General features: G+C 44.2%; 1 long non-coding RNA gene across 1 annotated transcript in view; it reads left to right on the top strand.

The window, feature by feature from the left end:
• The first annotated feature begins 845 nt into the window (after nt 1-845).
• Nucleotides 846-21,020, top strand: part of LOC117367484 — a 101,412-nt gene continuing 81,237 nt past the window's right edge. The window contains exon 1 of the long non-coding RNA XR_004540773.1: nt 846-990. This is a non-coding gene — a long non-coding RNA (uncharacterized LOC117367484). The remainder of the gene's footprint in view (nt 991-21,020) is intronic.

Here is a 21,020-nt window from a genome sequence, read left to right as displayed (position 1 = left end):
AAGCTCTACCACAGCTTTGTAAAAGCTGCTCAGGACCGCCAAAACTAGGCAGTGGCCTAGGACAACCTTCTTTGAGGTGTTGGCACAAAACAGAATCAAAGTAAAATACAGTGGAACCTTGGTTGACGAGCATAATTCGTTCCAGGAGCATGCTCGTAAACCAAATTGCTCGTATATCAAAGCAAGTTTCCCCATAGGAAGTAAGGGAAACTGCTTTGATTGGTTCCACCTCCTCCCCTCCCCCCCTCCACGAGGCTACCGGCGCTGCTCCATTCTCCCCCCCCCCCTTGAGGAATCCGACGCTGTTCCAAACCCCTCCCCACGATCCAGCTTCCCCCCCCCGAAACCGGCATCCCCCCCCCCTCCCCGCTCGCGTTGCCCCCCTCCACCGCGATCCTACTTTCCCCCCTCCCGAGCAGTCAATGACACCCTTTACCCGACTTGGCACCAGTGCTGGTGCCCGAAGATCCTCCCTCTTCTGGCGCGGCTGGGCGGTGCGTCGGAGATCCTCCTTCTTCTGGGCTGGGCTGGACTGGCTTTGAGCATTTGCGCATGCTCAAAGCCTTCTGGTCTCGCTCTCTACGAGATTGAGAGCGAGACCAGAAGGCTTTGAGCATGCACAAATGCTCAAAGCCAGTCCAGCCCAGCCCAGCCCAGCCCAGAAGAAGGAGGATCTCCAACGCACCGCCCAGCCCAGGCCGCACCAGAAGAGGGAGGATCTTCGGGCACCGGCACTGGTGCCAAGTCGGGTAAAGGGTGTCATTGATTGCTCGGGGGGGGGGAAGTAGGATCGCAGTGGAGGGGGGGCAATGCGAGCGGGGGGGGGGGGCGCTCGTACAGTGAGGCAAGCTCGGTTTACGAGGCACCAAGTTTGCGAATGTTTTGCTCGTCGAGGTACCACTGTAATAGTTTTGACAGCTACACAAACTCTGAAGCCTATCGGTTGGTCCTTCTATGCACAAGGAATTTTCAAATAATCCACTGACCCAGGTAAATAGCTTTGCTCTCATTATGTATAAATAAAGTACAGCTTATTTTTTTAAACATTTGATGTTCAGTTATGCATTTTCACAAGATTGCTCTGGGAGGGATGAAATTGAAATGATCATGATTGGGTTCATCAGAATCTCAGGGGAGTGCCTAGAGGTTCTGAAGTTAATTGAGGAGGTCACGAGACTAAGGATTCACTCAGGGATGCTAATACCCTTGCGCTGGCCTCATGAAGCAGATGAAATCAAGCAGCCTATAATTCACACGCGGTCCTATGTTTCAAATTGAAGTTAGCCAAAATGTTTCAGGACAGCAGTCAGAGATAGTCACTCTGCAACTCGCTTTACAAATCTTATAAATGCCTCGTACCAAGGGTTACCAGATTTTCCCGAAGGAAAATTCGGACCCATGGTCACACCCCTAGGCCTCCCCAGTTCCGCCCATGTCCCGTCCCCGCCCCACCCCCGCCCTTTAACCTAATAAAAATATTTAAAACAAATGACACTTAGAGAAGGCATGAGAAGTAAAAAATCGATAATAATTCCTTGTGAATCTCTCCATGGCCAGAGCTCTCTTTATTGTTCTCGCTGGGGCGCCAGGGTGTGTGGGAGTCCTTGTACCTTTGTTCCTTTGTTTTGTTGTTTTTTGTTTTTTGGGGTTTTTTTCAGTGTTGGAGTTTTGCTCCTAGTTCTTGGCAGTGGGTTTTCAGAGTCCAAGCCTACTACTCTAAGATTTTTCCTTGCTTTTGGATCGGGAGGTTTGGGGTTGGGAAGGTTTGGGTGGGGATGGTTGGATCTGCTGCTTTGTATTTGGATTTTTCTACTGTTCTTTATTGTTGGCATTTGTGGGTTGGATTTTTGTTGTTTGACAATAAAAAATTGATTCAACCTAAAATCGATAATATCATAACATTAATGGACATCATTATCAGAGGTAAAGAGAGTAAAGGTGAAATACTTTAGCGGTGATTTATAGAGGAACAGAGTTCAAGAAATGTTGATAAATGATGTGAGAAATAAAAGATACGATGTGACACCTAAGGGTCAGTGAGAAATAAAGTGAATGTGAGACATGATCCAAATCAATTTTCAGAATCTTACAGGCCAATAAGCAAAATAATATTACCAAACTTTGGGGATCAGAATTAGTCCTAAAGCTACCAAATGAGTTACAGTAATTACCATAAGCAGCATATATATTGTTTAAACTAAACATTACCTGCCAAAAAGATATATTCCACTCAAGCTACAAATATGTGGTAATTAAAGGGAGCAGTCAGAAACAATCCTTAAGCTGTACAGTGAGTAAAACCAAAGCTTGAAGCAACATGTAAAACCCAATTTAGAGGTTCAGCTCAAACATTTTCACATTATAAAGCAGAGATTCAAACACAGTCTACCTTGCAGGGCGGCAGGGGTTACACCGCTTAAAACATGATAGTATTTAGGATACAAAGTGGTCTCCAAAATTCAATGAATGAGTACTCATAGGGTACCTAAAACTTCTAGGTATGACTATTGACTGAGGCTGCACCATGCAACCACCAATTAACATAACAATACAGAAATCTTTCGCAGTTATAAGAAACCTTAGACAAGTCTGAAAATTCTTCCAAAAAACACAATTTCAGCTCCTAGTACAATCTCTAATCCTAAGTATCCTAGACTATTGCAACATCCTCTACCTCCCCAGCCCTGCAATAATGATTAAACAACTACAGACAATTCAGAATACAGCTCTGAGACTCGTCTATTCATTGAAAAAACATGATCACATTACTGAGGCATTCATCAATTCTCATTGGCTTCCAATCCAGGAAAGAATACAATTTAAATTCTACTGTATACTATTTAAAACTATAAATGGAGACAGCCCAACCTACCTAAACGACCGCCTCATCCAAACCACCTCTACCAGGCATAGAAAAACACCCCCCCCTTTCACTTACCCCCCAATCAAAGAAGTAAAACGGAAAAAACTATACAACGGACTACTGGCCACTCAGGCAGCGAAGATAGACAACCAAGTCTCCAACCTATTGACAACAACCCCAGACTACAAGATGTTCAGAAAGGAAATAAAAACTATACTCTTCAAGAAATCCCTTAATAAAGCTTAATATCATGATAAAGCTTAACCCCCCTCTTACCATCCCATCCCTAACCCCAGATTCTACTTTTCCCTCTCTTGGAAACCTTCTCTGATCTAATGTTGTAACCCTTCTTCCATAACTCTTTTTGTAATCCGCTTTGAACCGAAAGGTAATGGCGGAATAGAAATCTGTAATGTAATGTAATGTAAATAGGGCTAACCCGAGAACACAGAAAGAAATCTCAAAGTCCTGTTTTACTTCAGCAGGAAAGTGAAAGCACAAAGCTGGGTATGCCTTCTAACGGCTTTTAAAAGTCAAAAAAAAAAAAGTGTATGAAATAAGAAGATGAACTAAAGTATCCTGGGATACATAGGGAGGAGCCTAAGGCCCTGATTGGCTCAGTCACCTAAGGTCCCTCCCCTTGGGAGGGGCCTTAGGCATCTGAGCCAGTCAGGGCCTTAGGCCCCTCTCGTGCATCACATGAGGCACCGGGGAGTGGAAGGCCCACCATTTTGGACTGGCGTGTCTCTTGGAGCAGAAAGGAGCATCTCTCCTGCTCCCAATGTCTTACGAAGGTATGGGGAGGTTCTGGGGTAGGGGTGGGGGTGGGGGTCAGAGTAGCATCCAATGACAGGAGCCTTTTGGGGGAAGGGAGGAGGATAGATGATGGGTCGGAGGGTGCCTGGGGGGGGGGCTCTGTTGACAGGAAGGAGTGGGCATCCATCCTGCTATTTTTTCTCATGGGGGGGTCAGCATGGCAGGAAGGAGTGAGCATCCCTCTTGCTGATTTTTTCTGGGGCAGGGGGATCAGTCCCCAGTGCAAGTTCGTCGGGGTATGTTGGGGAGGCCCATCATTGGCGGGGTCCTTTTTTTTTTTTTTTTTTTAATGAGACAGATATTGTGTGTGTGTGGGATAGTCGCTCTCACAGCGATCGAATGGACGGGAGAGACAGGAATTATAATGAACCTCCAATCAAATCATTTGCATGCAAACTTTTTTGTGCATCAATAGTTCTTTTGAAATCGGCCAAAATTCTGTTCCGAGTGGAGCCATGCCACCTTACCGACTCTGTTTAGTGCATCTAGTTCTTATAGGGTAAATAGGGCTAACCCGAGAACAGAGAAAGAAATTTCAAAGTTCTGTTTTACTTCAGCAAGAATGTGAAAACGCTGGGCAGGCCTGCAAGCGGCTATTTAAAACTGAGAAAAAAAAAATGTATGAAATTAAAAGATGTTGTTTTACAAGGATAATGACTGGAAGCCAACAACAGGGATTTGATTATACAGTACATATAGTTCAAACTAAAAATTGCCAGCAAAAAAGAAAACCTCAACAATCGGAAGCCATCCTTAAGCTGCCCAGTGAATAAAAAGTCACCGTCTGAAGCAACATATACACAATTGAATGTCATTTCAAGAAGGTTTAAAAACATGTTAGGAGGTTTAGCTCCAACTTTTCCACATTGCAAAGCAGGGCAAGCTATCTAAACTTACTGGTGTTTACATTAAAGCCCTTTGGAATTAAACAAAACAAACCCCCCAAAAGCACAGATTCAAGCACAGCCTAACTTGCTGGGTGGGAGGGATTATGCAGTTTAAACCAATGACGAAAAACCAGCAGCAAATTTGGGTTACCAGACATCCAGGAAATTAGGATTACCAGACATGTCCTCTTTTTAAAGGAATGTCCAGTGGCCTGGATGGACTTTCCAAAACCCGGCAGCAAAGCCCCGACGAGCTCCAGCTCCATCTGGAGCAGGGATCTCAAAGTCCCTCCTTGAGGGCCGCAATCCAGTCGGGTTTTCAGGATTTCTCCAATGAATATACATTGAAAGCAGTGCATGCGCATAGATCTCATGCATATTCATTGGGGGAAATCCTGAAAACCCGACTGGAATGCGGCCCTCAAGGAGGGACTTTGAGACCCCTGATCTGGAGGGACCCTGATCATGTGTTAATGATGTCACATATATCCGCGCATGCTCCAGGTCCTCCAGACACAGCCGGAGCTCATCAGGGAAGAAGAGAGGAGGTTTTTGGGGGTGGGGCTGGAGGCAGAACTGGGCGGGGCTTGATCAGAACGGGGTGAGGCCGGGGGCAGAACAAGGCGGAGTCATGTATCCGGGGTTTTTCAGCCTGAAATATGGTAACCTTAGATATAATCATATACAGTGTTCCCCCAGTCATTCGCTGTCAGTGGTTCATAGCCCCGGTCATTCGTGATATTTTCCGACCGCGAACCACCGACAAGGAGAGGGCAGCAAGAGAGGCAGGAGAGAGCAGCCGGAGCACCGGCAAGTGCAGGAAATCACTCGCTGTATGCTCCGACCGCCTCTTCCTGTACTAAAGCCGGGCCTTACCAATCAGAAGCTGCTTTGACATGCAGCTCCTGATTGGTAAGGCCCGACTTAGTGCAGGAAGAGGCGGTCGGAGCATACAGCGAGTGATATCCTGTGCTCGCCGGCGCTCCGGCTGCTCTCTCCTGCCTCTCCTGCTGCCCTCTCCAGTCTCCCCCATGAAAAACCGTATTCAAGAAGGTGTAAAAGCCAATTGAGAGGTTTAGTGCCAACCTTTCCATATTACAAAGCAGGGCAAGCAATTTAAAATGGCGCCTTAGGTTAGGTGCTGGTGGGCGCTCTACTGGTGTCTAACTTAAGTGCAAAATGCCGTTAAAAAAAAAAAAAAAATAACAGCGGTTAAGGAAAACGCGTAGGCGCCTGCATCATGGCGATGGAGGCGCTTGACTGCGCCTAATGCCACTGTAGTTGAAGTTGTGTCGCTCGCGGCAGTCGACAACATGCTTCTCACAACCCCGTCAGCTCTCCCTCTGATGTCATCTTCTACGCGTGGCACCTGGAAGTGATGTCAGCAGGAGAGTCAACAGGGTTGCTGACTGCCGCAAACAACAACTTCAACTAGAGATATGGGGGAAGGGTGTACACGTGGAGGGGAGAAAGAGGATGAGGCTCCCCCACCAACATGGAACCCAGGGCGGATCATCCCCCTCGCCCCTCCTCATACTACGCCACTATACCTTGTTAGTTTTCATTTATCTAAAACGATAATGATTGATTGCGCTGAACCACAAATTCTTTCCATTCTTGATGCTCTGAGTAATGATTTCCTGTTGGGACCCGAGCTGTCTATCCGGCATCCCACGTCAGTCCGCTTTTGCATCGGTTTATGCGGAAGTATATTTCTCTGCCACTCCATCCTATAAACCCATCAAAGTGGCTGATTGTATCAGTAAAGGCGTCTATGGTTTATATTAATCGCAGCAAGGTAAGTGTATTCCGCAAGTGTGAAACCATTTTCAAAGAAAGTATTATCTGTCCAAAATGATTGACTAAATTAGATAAACTGTCTATTATGGATAAGAATAAGGAAGGGTTTTGCACACATCCTGCTGGAAGGGCTAAATCCACCATTTATACTTCAAGCTGTACCAGATTGAAAAAGTATGCTCTTCAATAATATCTGGTAGATATTAAGAGCTTGGGTTGTTTTTCATTTATTACTTTAAGAAGCAGTTTGAAAAGGTATTTTTATGGATAAAGCCATGTTTTACATATAAAACCTTTTATAAAATTGCCTTGAGTATACAGCTGTAAATTTAGCCACATTTACGGGGGGGGGGGGATTCATCAATGGATGTTGCCCGTTAGCGTGCACAAATGAATTAGTGCGCGTTAACCGCTAAAGACGCCTTTAAAAGTTAGTACGCATGTAACGCAACTGCGCGCTCTAACACGCTCAGCACCCTTCGATGAATTCCCCCTCAATGCAAATAAGTTTGTCTGGTCACGAGCGAAGGTATTTATGGATGTGGGGTTAGCAGAGAGTTTGGGCTTCTATACATCCGTTATAAAATATTCAGTGCTATTTCACCAGCTATCTCCCGCTGAATATCCCGGCTAGATCGCGTGGTCGACGTTGAATCTGGAAATCCCAACGCCAGGGCCATATCTAGCCACCGGCGTTGAATTTCCAGGCGATGTTCAACAGCATTTGACATAGCCGGCCAAGCTAATATTCATTGACTGACTGGCTAAGTCTAGCGGCCAGATAGACCCACCTAAAAAAAAAAAGCAGGCCGATCTTTGTCTGCTATGACTTAGCCAGCCGGCCTATGAATATTGGCTTGGTTGGCTATGTCAAACGCAGCTGAACTTAGCCTAGAAATTCAATGCCAGTGGCTGGATACGTCCCCCGGCATTGAATTTCCAAGTTTGCCCCTGACCGCAAGAGTTAACTGGTTTGCCACCCGCATTCCGAATACTGAGCCCTTTGTATATAATTTAGACCTGGAAATTTTTGTACATCAAAGTTTATATTTAAATACGTGTATATGTATGTGAAAAACATGCACAAAAATTTGGTGTTCTAGAGCATTGGTTCCCAACCCTGTCCTGAAGGACCACCAGGCCAGTCGGGTTTTCACGATAGCCCTAATGAATATGCATGAGAGAGATCTGCATATAATAGAGGTGCCAAGCATGCAAATCTGCTCCATGCATATTCATTAGGGCTATCCTGAAAACCCGACTGGCCTGGTGGTTCTCCAGGACAGGGTTGGGAACCACTGTTCTAGAGCTTTATGAGCATATGTGGCATCTAAATGTGGGTACTCACCTTATAGATTTGCCCTCAAAATGGGGAAAAAGGAAATCAGACTTCTAGTTATCTGTTACACAAGTACAAAGTAGACCTCACAGGCACCTGTGAGCCCATTGTTTAACTCTTTTATATAATACTACAATGAGTCGGCAGTTATGCACTGATCTTTACGTGTACCTACTCATGTCATGTCAATAAGAACATAAGAACATAAGAAGTTGCCACCACCGGGTCAGACCATTGGTCCATCGTGCCCAGCGGTCCGCTCCTGCGGCGGCCCGTCAGGTCTATGACCTGTAATGTGGTTCCTGTCCATTTCTGTAACCTACCTCTTCTTTTTATCTGTAACCCTCAATCCCCTTATCTTTTAGGAACTTATCTAAACCTTCCGTGAAACCCTGCAATGTGCTCTGGGCTATCACAACATCCGGAAGCGCGTTCCATGTGTCCACCACCCTCTGGGTAAAAAAAAACCTCCTAGCATTTGTTCTAAACCTGTCCCCTCTCAATTTCTCCGAGTGACCCCTTGTGTTAGTGGTTCCCCACAGTCTGAAAAATCTGTCCCTGTCGACTTTCTCTATGCCCCTCAGGATTTTGAAGGTTTCTATCATGTCTCCTCTAAGTCTTCGCTTTTCCAGGGAGAAGAGCCCCAGCATCTTCAACCTGTCAGCATACGAAAAGTTTTCCATACCTTTTATCATTTTAGTTGCTCTCCTCTGGACCCCCTCAAGTACTGCCATGTCCTTCATGAGGTACGGCGACCAGTATTGGACACAGTACTCCAGATGCGGGCGCACCATTGCACGATACAGCGGCATGATGACTTCCTTCGTCCTGGTCGTGATACCCTTTTTAATGATACCCAACATTCTGTTCACTTTCTTTGAGGCCGTCGCGCACTGTGTTGATGCTTTCAATGTTGTGTCCACCATCACCCCCAGGTCTCTTTCAAGGTTGCTCACCCCTAGCAATGATCCCCCCCATTTTTAAACATAGTAAACAAAGGTACACATTTTTAAATGTTGAACTTACTGGCATAAATTACAGTATTCTATAAGTTATTCGTCTAAGTGGGAGACACACCTACGATGGTTTTAAGAAAGGATTGGACCATTTCCTGGAGGAAAAGTCCATCGTCTGTTATTGAGAAAGACATGAGGGAAGCCACTGCTTGCCCTGGATTGGTAGCATGGAATTTTGCCACTCTTTGGGGTTCTAGAATCTTGTTATTCTCTGGGATTCCGGAATCTTGCTAATCTTTGAGATTCTGTATGGAATGTTGCTACTCCTAGGGTTTTGGCCAGGTTCTAGGGACCTGGATTGGCCACCGTGAGCACCAGTTACTGAATCTAGTCCTTTTAAATTCTACTGTATAATTTATGTGCACAACTGGGGCTGATTCTCTATAGTGTGCCTTAGCACACCTACATTGTAGGCATTGAGGCGCATGCAGTCAATCAATCGCTTGGTGCGCATAATAGAATTGCGCCTACAGTTTTGTATAGGCGTGTGAAATGTAGGCCTGCATTTTGCATCCTTACATTTCATGCACCTACCTCACGCATTCAGAGGCGCATAGCGATGCCTATGCACACGTAAGGCAACTTCCGGCAGGAACCACACCTCCGCCTGCCATACGCATGCTTAGGCATCACTATGCACCTTTATACTGCTGAGGTAGGTGTGAGGTAGGTGCGTTAGTACACCATGCCTAATTTTTTTTTTTTTTTTTTGAAACGTGCTCTACCATTGGGTAGTTAGATGGTGGCAGCACGCCTACCGCCGCATAACTTTAGCGCACGCTATAGAGAATCAGCCTCTTGGAGTCTAACTTTAGGTGACCTGTTATAGTATGAAGGGGGCATGTATGAAAGTAGGTTGTTCGTAGCAATGGTGTAACGAGGGTGAGAGGCACCCCTACCCCACCCTCGTCTCCACTAGCGCTCCTTCCCTGATCCTGCCTGCTGTGCATGTCTTCACTTCCCTTCCCTTCCCCCATACCTCTAGCTGAAGTTGTTGCTCACTTCGGTCAACCTTATGCTTCTCACACCCCATCAGTTCTCCCTCTGATGTCATTTCCTAAGGCGGCACCCGGAAGTGACATCAGTGGGAGAGCCGGAGGGGTAGCGAATAACAACTTCAACTAGAGGTATAGGGGAAAGGATGGGGGCACGCGCAGAGGAGAAAAATGGAGAGAGGCAGGGGATGGAGAGGAAGAGGGGGTGCCAGCGCCCCCACTAACATGGCACCCAGGGCGGACAGCCCCCCTTGCCCCCCCTTACCATGCCACTGATTCTTAGGTGTGTAGTTTGTCATCAGTCTAAAACTCTATACATACTTCCATACTACTGTATATACAAACTTGTTTTCATTAGAAAGAAGCCTTCTCAGGGTGAGGAGAAACATGGTAGAGTTAGCGTGTTCTGTAGTCAAGTATGAAGGGGCAATTTTCAAACATATGGGTAACATATCTTTTGAAAATAGCTCACATTGTATGCAGGTATGTGCATTGTCCTACAATTTGTGCACACAAGCAGATTTTCACAGAAATGCCTGTAGCTTGGAGTAAAGTCAAGGAAAACCACAAACACAGTCTCAACCCTATTGATTTGTAAAGAACTACATCTGTTAGCCATTCCCTCTGGAACCCCCCCCCCCCCCACACACACACACACACACATACACACACCCTATCTACCTCTTCTCCCTTTGTATTTCTCTACATGAGCAGGATAGTTGTCCAGTGACTCTTCCATAATTAGATTGAAAGCTTTTTTGAGCAGGGACCGTATATAGTGTTTTAATGTATAGCACTGTGTGTGTCTGGTAAAACTATAGAAATAATAAATAATAGTAGTAGTTTTACATTTTCAATATTATACATAAGGGTTTAGGCAACAAAAAATGTATCCACAGGAAAAGCTGATACACCTGATCACAGTTTCTTCTTACATATTGTTAAAAATTGCTTTTTCAAACTACGGCAGATAAGATCTATTGCCAAATTTCTTAATTCCTCCTCTTTAAAGATCTTAATCCATTCATTCATCATAGCAAAAATCGACTATTGTAATGCCCTATTTTTAAATATTACTCAAAAAGAAAAAAGGAGACTCCAAATTGTTCAGAATACGGCCATAAAACTAATTTATAACGCTAAAAAATTTGATCACGTATCCCCATTGTTAATAGACGCGTATTGGTTACCAATTAACCATAGGATTCTGTATAAACTGATGCTTTTAATCTTTAAGTCTCTTACATTTAGCGAGCCACAATTTATATCTAAATCACTTATCCCATACAAACCCCAAAGATCTCTGCGTTCTTCCGATCAAAATTTATTAATAGTGCCCTCTTTGAAAATCATTGGAACGAGAAGAGCAGATATGTTTACTGTTGCAGGTCCACAATGGTGGAATTCCCTTCCCCAGTATATTAGAATGGAACGTGACATTTCAGCATTTAAAAAGTTTTTAAAAACTTACTTGTTTAGGGATGCTTTTGATCTCTAAAATTCCAAATTTTTCAATTCTATTTTAATTAATATTTATGAAGTGTGCTTTGAATAATTTTTACCCTACCTTTTGTACTTCCCTTTTTTTCTATACCCTTATTGTAACTCTACCCCCTTTCCTATCTCTCATGTTAGTCATTATTGGATTTTATTGTTATTATGCTAAAGTTTTCTTATTATATTATGTACATCGCCTAGAAATTTGAAATAGGCAATTCATCAAAAGTGAAATAAACTTGAAACATATTGTACACACATGCACTTCTTGGGTCCTTAGTTTGTTCTGGTACACACACACACACTTCTTGGGTCATTAGCTTGTTCTGGTACACACACACTCGCACTTCTTGGGTCCTTAGTTTGTTCTGGTACACACAGTTGATTTATAGGCTGATTCAATATGTTGCTGAAAACCGTGTTGCAAATTTGGGAAACTCAAAAGATGATGAAAAATGCTTCAAGAAGCAATATTGTGGATCTTAACAATCGCTTGTTTCCTATATTTCTTCCTCAAAGTACTTTCCTTTTATAGGTTAGAGCAAGCACATCTTAACAAAAATCAATAAGCATCTCACATAACAGAAGAGGATGGGATTAGATTTTGGATTTATCTTGTGCCTTTTTCAGTTGTAGTTCAAGGTAATCTCCCTCCATGTCGAGTGGGAATGTGAAGCCTGAAAACTTTTGTTTCATTTTACCCATATCATTTATATGAATTTTTATTTCATTCACATTTGTTTGTGCAGGGTAAGGTGTGCTATATCGTTAAGAATGCACACTATTAATGACAGATTAAAACAAAAACAAAAAAAAAATCAGATTTTCTTCCTATTATTTCTGGCAAAAAAAACTGCATGAAAGGATGTAGGAAAACTTGTTGACATTTCTCATGTTGTTTCAAATAAATGTGCATCCCTAATATATGGTAGGGTATTTCCCTGTCCGCAGACGTTTACAATTTAAGATGGCAATTCTATACTTCAGAAGGGGCAGAGGAGTTATGATATAGACGTTTAAATACTTGAAAAGCATTCATATAGAACCAAATCTTTTCCAGAGAAGAAAAAATGGTAAAACTAGAGGGCATAATTTCAGGTTACAGGGAGGAAGACTTAGGTGCAATGTTAAGAAATTCTTCTTCACGGGGAGGGTGGCAGATGCTTGGAATGCCCTCCCGAGGGAAGTGGTGGAGAGGAAAACGGTGATGGAATTCAAAAAAGCGTGGGATAAACAAAAGGATCTCTAATTAGAAAACAAAGGATGTAAATTAAGGAACTACGGCTGGTATTGGACAGACCAGCACAGTCTGTGTCCCATATATGGTGATTCGGTGTAGGATGGGCTGGGATGAGCATCAATGTTAACTCCACTAATATGGAACATGAGGATGTTACTGGTAGATATCTTACATACAACGGGATGGTTGGATAGGCTGGAGCGAGCTTGGACGGCAACTTGAGCATTTGGAACCTAGGACAATACCAGACTTTACAGTCTACGGCCCAGAAATATCAAAGAAAGGCAATTTAATCTAATTATGTTTTTTTTAATGGGTATAAACTGATGGGCAGACTGGATGGACCATTCAGGTCTTTATCTGTCGTCATTTGCTATGTTACCTGGCAGAAATCCAAAGAGTAGCAACATTCCAGAGCTGAGATTATGATGTCATAATGCCTCATTCCACCAATGCTTAAGAGCCAAACACATCAGTGATGTCACAATGGCTTGATTAAATGGCAATTTCAGCATTCGGAACCTAGGACAATACCAGATATTACAGTCTGCGGCCCAGAATTATCAAAGAAGAGACAAGTTAATCTAATTATCTTTATAAATGATCTGGACATAGGTATGACGAGCGAGGTGATTAAATTTGTGGATGATACGAAGTTATTCAGAGTAGTAAAGATACAGGGGGATTGCGAAGATCTGCAACGTGACATAATCAAGCTCGAGGAATGGGCATCGACATGGCAGATGAGGTTCAACGTGGATAACTGTAAAGTGATGCATGTCGGTAACAAAAATCTCATGCACGAATACAGGATGTCTGGGGAGGTACTTGGAGAGACCTCCCAGGAAAGGGACTTGGGAGTTCTGATCGACAAGTTGATGAAGCCGTCCACACAATGTGCGGCGGCAGCAAAAAGGGCAAACAGAATGCTGGGAATGATAAAGAAGGGGATCACGAACAGATCAGAGAAGGTTATCATGCCGCTATACCGGGCCATGGTACGCCCTCACCTGGAGTACTGCGTCCAGCACTGGTCGCCATACATGAAGAAGGACATGGTACTATCGAAAGGGTCCAGAGAAGAGCGACTAAGATGGTTAAGTAGCTGGAGGAGCTGCCGTACAGCGAAAGATTAGAGAAACCGGGCCTCTTATCCCTCGAACAGAGGAGATTGAGAGGGACATGATCAAAACATTCAAGGTACTGAAGGGGATAGACTTAGTAGATAAGGACAGGTTGTTCACCCTTTCCAAGGTAGGGAGAATAAGAGGGCACTCTCTGAAGTTGAAGGGGGATAGATTCCGTATAAATGTAAGGAAGTTCTTCTTCACCCAGAGAGTGGTGGAAAGCTGGAATGCTCTTCCAGAGGCTGTTATAGGGGAAAACATCCTCCAAGGATTCAAGACAAAGTTAGACAAGTTTCTGTTGAACAATAACGTGCGCTGGTAGGGCTAGTCTGAGTTAGGGTGCTGGTCTTAGACCAGAGGGCCGCCACGTGAGCGGACTGCTGGGCATGATGGACCACTGGTCTGATTCAGCAGTGGCAATTCTTATGTTCTTATAAGGGCGCACCTAAATTCCAGAAATGTCCCTGACTTGCCCATGCCCCTCCCATTGTCACAATTCCTTTGGAATTGCACGCTATGAAAATTTAGGCATGCATATTATACATTTTCTCAGTGGACAATTACGGATGCAAAAGCTGGACACTGCGGAAGCATGACAGAAAGATTGACTCATTTGAGCTTTGGTGTTGGAGAAGGATTTTATGCATGTCCTGGACCGCCAGAAGAACTAACAAATCGATTCTGGAAGAAATCAAACTGGCCACCATGAGAACGGGCTACTGGGCTTGATGGAACCATTGGTCTGACCCAGTAAGGCTATTCTTATGTTCTTATGAAGTTACGACTGTCTTATTTTGGCCATACTGTCAGAAGAGAAAGATCATTGGAGAAGGACATCATGTTTGGGAAGATCGAAGGAACCAGACGAAGAGGCGAACTGCAATCAGGTGGCTGGACATGTTGAAAAAAACCATGAGGATGGCGCTGTAGGACCTTTCTGGACTACCATCTAACTGATTTCTTTTTAGATCCGCAATTCATCAAGTCACTAGGATTCGAACACAAGTCAATAGCACCTAAAGAAAGAAGGATTATACATTAGGAACTAGAGCAGATCCTCTTCACTGCCATTTTAAGTGCTCGGTAGTTACAATAATTGTTAGAGCCTAACTGGCTAATTAGTTTATGTGCAGATCTGTGATCAACACCCAAATTTGGGTGACCTATATAGAATCTGAAAGCTTGTGCACACCAGAAATAGAAGAGTACCTAGCACTTTTGTGCATACGTCTGAAACTCTAGTAAACTACAACTTACATGGACGAGCTTTCCGCGCTCCTGCCCCGTGCTGATCCCCTCCCTGAATAGCAGCCTCAGTGGTGTACCGGGCATGAGCGAGCTTTCTTCCCTCCTGCCCTGCGCTGAGCTACTCACTGAATGGCTGCCGTAAGTTCTCACGAGTCCCACGAGAACTCGGGGCAGCCATTCAGCAAGCGGCTCTGTACCTGACAGGAGAGAGGAAAGCTCGCTCATGCCTGGGTACACCGCTGTGCCTTGAGAACTCGAGGCATCCATTCAGGGAGGGGCTCAGCACAGGGCAAGAGCGCAGAAAACTCGCTGGACCACCAGGGATTCAAAAAGGTATGTGGGAGGGAGGTAAAATATATTGGCAGACTCAACCAGGACAGGAGATGGACGGAATCCCTCCTATCTCGGCCTACTCCACCAGGCCATATGGCATACCCGGCGGAGGCCTGCAACAAGTCTGGGCGATGATCCGAATGTAAGCATTTATGGGTCATTTTATTGGCCCAAAAATCTCGGTTTATATTTGAGTATATATAGTAAGTTGACATATCTTGGTTAAATGCAAACGGCCAAGCATTTCTTTTAGATCTTTACTTCTGCTATACACTATTTCTTTAATATTTCTCTGTAAATCCTAGATGTATTTTTCAAACAATCCCATATTTCCAAAGCAGGTTCAGTATCCTCAGGGCACCTGTAAAGCAGTTCAATACACATGTCAAATATTGATCCATCTGCTTTCCAACAAGTTCAGTATTCAACAGAGTTACCTGAAATATATGATTATCTGCGTAAAGATTTGGTCATGAGTGGCAGACATTTTAAATGTGGAATTTATAACATTTGTGAGATTATGATCCAACTGACATATTTTTTACCAATTTGGTGGATCGGCAAACTTACGTCTTAGAGCATCTTACGATGTGTGAAGCAGACCTTGTTGTGTTTGTAATAAACTACTAGGGCGAACATCATGAAAGTTCAAAATCTGCATGTATGAATATCATAGCAGCTTGAAGAGACAATGAATTGATGCTTCTATGATACAATATTACATTAAAAAGGTCACACTTTTGAATTACTGCAGTGCTTTGTGATAAATTAAATCTCTTTAAATTCTGTGTCAAAAAGCAGCAATGGCTATTTCACATGGGCATGGTAGAACACAATGAAGTTTGAATATTTTAGTTTCATAGATTTTTCTTAGAATATTCTTTTTTCTTTAAATTGTAAACCACTTTAATAATTTGTGTGCTGAACAATATATCAAGTAAATCAATCATTTCATAGCAAACCAAATCTGTTTCTGATTAGTCACTTTTCTGACAAAGTCCTATTTAAATGCATCCACCATCTTTGTTTGGAATCTATGATTTTGCACCCAGCTAAGAGTGAGCATAATTTTTAATATGCTGATATAGAAGTGAAATTCTAAAAAAATAAAAAAAATATATATCTACTAGTGTTTAAGCCCGTTACATTAACAGTTACTATTAAAGCCTACTTCCCTCACATGTCCCCTATTTTCCGGCCCATCTCTAGCTCCAGCTCCAAACCCATTTCCCCCTCCCCCAGCCCTCTTCTCCCATCTTTTCCCTTTCAGCCTCAGCCCGCTTTTCTCACCAGCAGCATTTCCCTCCACACCCCACTTCCCTGTACAGTAGCAGCATACCCTCCCCCTCCATTTCCCTGTGGAGCAGCATTTCTCTCCCCCACTCCACTTCCCTGTGCTGCACACCCCTTCCGTGCTCCCCTGTCCCTCTTCCCTGCTCCCACAGTCAAGCAGCACCTCTTCCGTGCTTCCCCTATCCCTAGAAGACAAACTCACCGAGCACGTCCGCTGTCCGGTGCCGGGCCACGAAGCAGGCATCGTCCCAGTAGCACTTGCTGCCCGCGGAAGAGGAGCAGAGCGCGGGGAAGAGGGTGGGTGAGCCTGTGAGAGCCGGTTCCTGCGCATCTGCCGTGAGGTGAGCCAACCCACTGCCATCTTCCACTTTCGACGTCGTGGCCCCCTACGCCCACGCTCCGTTAATATTCAGATGCGATCATCTCTCTGCCTCGCAGCGGGCTTGCCGGCTCCGGCCAGACAAAGTTCATTTTTTTAGTTCAAAGCCGATGCTGCGTCTCCTCTCTCGGTCCCCGCCAGAGTCGGAAGTCTTCTCCGACTCTGGTGAGGTTCGATAGAGGAGCCGCGGCAGGGGCTTTGAACAAAAAAATGAACTTTGTGTGGCCGGAGCCGGCAAGCCCGCTGCGAGACAGAGAGATGCGTGGTAAGCGCGCATGCGCACTCTGCCGGCCACGGAACTGCAGATCAGGCAACATGGCATTAAGAGTGCGCATACGCGCTTAGCGTTTTATTATTATAGATTTGTAGAGATGTTGGTCCTAAAATGTTATCTAATACAGCCATTGTAGATGGTCTGAGTCAAATTGATTTATAGTCATTTGAATTAAATCTCAAATAAGTATTTTTTTTGGTTAACATAAGAATCGCCATTCTGGGACAGACCGAAGGTCCATCAAGCCCAGTATCCTGCTTCCAGCAATGGCCAACCCAGGTCCCAAGTACCTGGCAGAAACCCAAAGAGTAGCAACATTCCAGAGCTGAGATTGTGATGTCATAATGCCTCATTCCACCAATGCCTAAGAGCCAGCCTCATCAGTGATGTCACAAAGGCTATACTATACTTGGCTCACATAAGAGTTGCCGTACTGGAACAAACTGAAGGTCCATCAAGCCCAATATCCTGTTTCCAACAATGGTCAACCTAGGTCCCAAGTACCTAGCTAGATCTCAAGTAGCAAAACAGATTTTATGGTGCTTATTCTAGAAATAAGCAGTGGATTTCCCAAAGCCATCTCAATAGTGGCCTATGGTGTGGGGTTTAAAAGAAGGTGTTTTATGCTATGACTGGGATTTTAAAGTATGTTTGAAGATTTAATAGTGTTTTATCAACATTTCTGAGACTTTTTCCTTCCTTATATAAAAGCTGAAAGATTTGAGGCATACTCACATTCTATTCTACTAGTGGAATAAAATGTTTTGTGGGGCCTTTTGGTAATGTTATAACCCAGATTTGCACCTAAATTGGTGGGCCTGTGTGGTGCAGTGGTCAGAGCTATAGCACCCCAAGGTTGTGGGTTCAAATCCCACACTGCTCCCTGTGACCCTGGGCAAGTCACTTAATCCCCATTGCCCCAGGTACATTAGATAGAGTGGGAGCCCACCGGGACAGACGGGGAATAATGCCTGAGGACCTGAATAATTTGCAATCCATATAGAATTGTAGGATATGCAGAATCTAAATTATTTAAATAAATACAAAATTCTGTTTTAGGCCGGTAAATGAGCTCTGATAAAATTAATCACAGCTACAATTGTGTATGGTGAAAGCCAGCAAGTACTTTTACAGTCGATATGCTCAGGGTGGAGTCACAATTTATACAGCTATTTTATAAAGTGTGCTCAGGCATACTAACATTTCCATCTTCTTTTGTGCTTGCATGACGTCTGTGCCTTTATAGTATCGCTACTAGATTTATTCTTGTATTTTATAACAATAATAATAATAATAATTTTATTCTTATATAGAAACATAGAAAAAAGCAGCAGAAAAGGGCTATAGCCCACCAAGTCTGCCCATTCCAAGTATCCCCTCTCCTGAATTTACTCCCTTAAAGATCCCACGTGAGTATCCCATTTTCTCTTAAAATCCGTCACGCTGCTGGCCTTTATCACCTGGAGTGGGAGTCTGTTTCTATAACCATAAAGCCCTATGACCTCACAATGCAGATGTAAAGAGCTTTAGCCAATAGGAAGAGGAGATGCAAATGTTAAGAGCCTTAGCCAATAGGGAGAGGAGGAGATAGTGGATGCTGTGGCCATTTGGCCTTTATCTGCCATCATAGAAACATAGAAAAAAGCAGCAGAAAAGGGCTATAGCCCACCAAGTCTGCCCATTCCAAGTATCCCCCCCCCCCTGAATTTACTCCCTTAAAGATCCCACGTGAGTATCCCATTTTCTCTTAAAATCCGTCACGCTGCTGGCCTTTATCACCTGGAGTGGGAGTCTGTTCCAATGATCCACTACTCTTTCGGTGAAGAAGTACTTCCTGGAGTCACCATGAAACTTCCCTCTCCTGATTTTCAGCGGATGCCCTCTGGTGGTCGAGGGTCCCATGAGCCAGAAGATATCATCTTCTGACTCGATGCGTCCCGTGATGTACTTATACGTTTCAATCATATCTTCCCGTTCTCTTCTTTCCTCAAGTGAGTACAGCCGCAATTTTTTAAATCTTTCTTCATACGTGAGATCCTTGAGCCCCAAGACCATCTTGGTGGCCGTTCGCTGAACCGACTCTATCCTCAGCACGTCCTTACGGTAGTGTGGTCTCCAAAACTGAACACAGTACTCCAAGTGAGGCCTCACCGAAAAAGTTCTATTATATAATTATTATTATTATTATTATATATGTATTTTTTTTTTCAAAACAGTTTATTAAATGATAAAGACCAAACAAATCAAGTACAATAACATTTTTCCGGCTACAGAATACAGGAACAAAACAACAACAGTAGCAAACCACCCAACGGGCAGAGCTCGGTAGAGTCCAGGCTGTGTTCTTAAACCCAGACTCGGCCTAGTCCCACCCAACAAGAAAAGCCGCCCCACCCCTCCCCCCCCTACCACCTCCCAGCACAACCCCCCACCCACCCCGTTAACCCACTGGCAACACAGGCACCACTGGCTTCCGCAACCGGTTAAGAACTTGGCTTTTAATCAGAGGGGAAAGAGTGTCCAAATAAAGCGCCCAAACGGACAAAAAAAGCTTACTCCGAGGACGAGAAAACCGAGCTGACAAGGACTCCCAGACCATGAACAGATGGAATTTATTGCGCCAATACCAAAAGGTGGGTGGGGAGTCCTGGAGTCAATGATTGAGAATACATTTCCTTCCCACTATATAGCCCTTGTGTATAAGTAAAGAATCTCCAGCAGAGAGCCCACCCAGAAAACCCGTAGCCAAAAAGAGTACCCCCTCCACCTGAGAGGGAAGTGCATAGCCCACCAGGGACTGCAAATAACAACGAATCTCCAGCCCAAACCGCACAAGACCAAAGACCATGTGCCAAAGAGTTCTCAACCCGGCGGCACTTCAAACAGATAGAGGTAGAGACACAGCCAAAGTGAAAGGCTTGCTTATGAGAAACATAACCCCTATGAAGGACCCGAAATTGACATTCCTGGAGCTCGTATAACAGTGGTTCCCAACCCTATCCTGAAGGACCACCAGCCAGTTTGGTTTTCAGGATAACACTAATGAATATGCATGGGGCAAATTTGCATGATTGTCACCTCCATTATATGCAAATATTTCTCATGCGTATTCATTAGGGCGACCCTGAAAACCCGACTGGCTGATGGTCCTCCAGGACAGGGTTGGAAACCACTGTTGTAAAATACATATTTAATAATAATAATTACATAACATAGTACATACATTATAAATATTATATAATATACTATTAAACACTGAATTGGGCAGGGAAAGTGCAGGGGCTGTATCCTGCACTCAACGTCCAGTAAAGTCGCATATGTTAACTTTTGACGCATCAAATAACACTGAACATATAGGGAGAAATGATATATAAGTTGGTAAAACTTAGGGTTCCTTTTATCAAGGCGCGTTACGGGGGTTAGCGCGTCGGACATTTCATCACGCGCTAACCCCTGCGGCAAGCAAAAAAACTAACGCCTCGTCAATGGAGGCGTTAGCGGCTAGTGCGGCAGGCGGTTTAATGCGCGTTATTCCACGCGTTAAACCCCTACCGCACCTTGATAAAAGGAGCCCTTAGGTGCCTTAGCACCCTAATTTGGGTGGGATCCTGAGATATGTGCACAAATAATAACAATCAGTAGTTGAGTGCTAATAAGCAATTGTTACCCTAATTGTCACTAATTTGGATTTGCGCTTGGACCTGGCTGCACAACCCAAAAGGGGGCAGCCCCGTGGAAGGGGTATGGGCAAGTCAGCAGCGTTCACAAAACATGCGCACAGAGTTCCAGAATTGCGAGGATTCACACTCAATTTGCATAATTGGATTTATATCGGGTCTCAGTTGGCGTAAGTCCTCATACGCAAATATCGGCAATAGACTACACCCCTGATGGTGTGACTAGCTCAGGGGTG

The sequence above is a fragment of the Geotrypetes seraphini genome, chromosome 10, assembly GCF_902459505.1.
Source record: "Geotrypetes seraphini chromosome 10, aGeoSer1.1, whole genome shotgun sequence".
Taxonomy (NCBI): Eukaryota; Metazoa; Chordata; class Amphibia; order Gymnophiona; family Dermophiidae; genus Geotrypetes; species Geotrypetes seraphini.
Note: the sequence above shows the minus strand (reverse complement) of the source record. Positions and strands in the feature narration are given on the sequence as shown.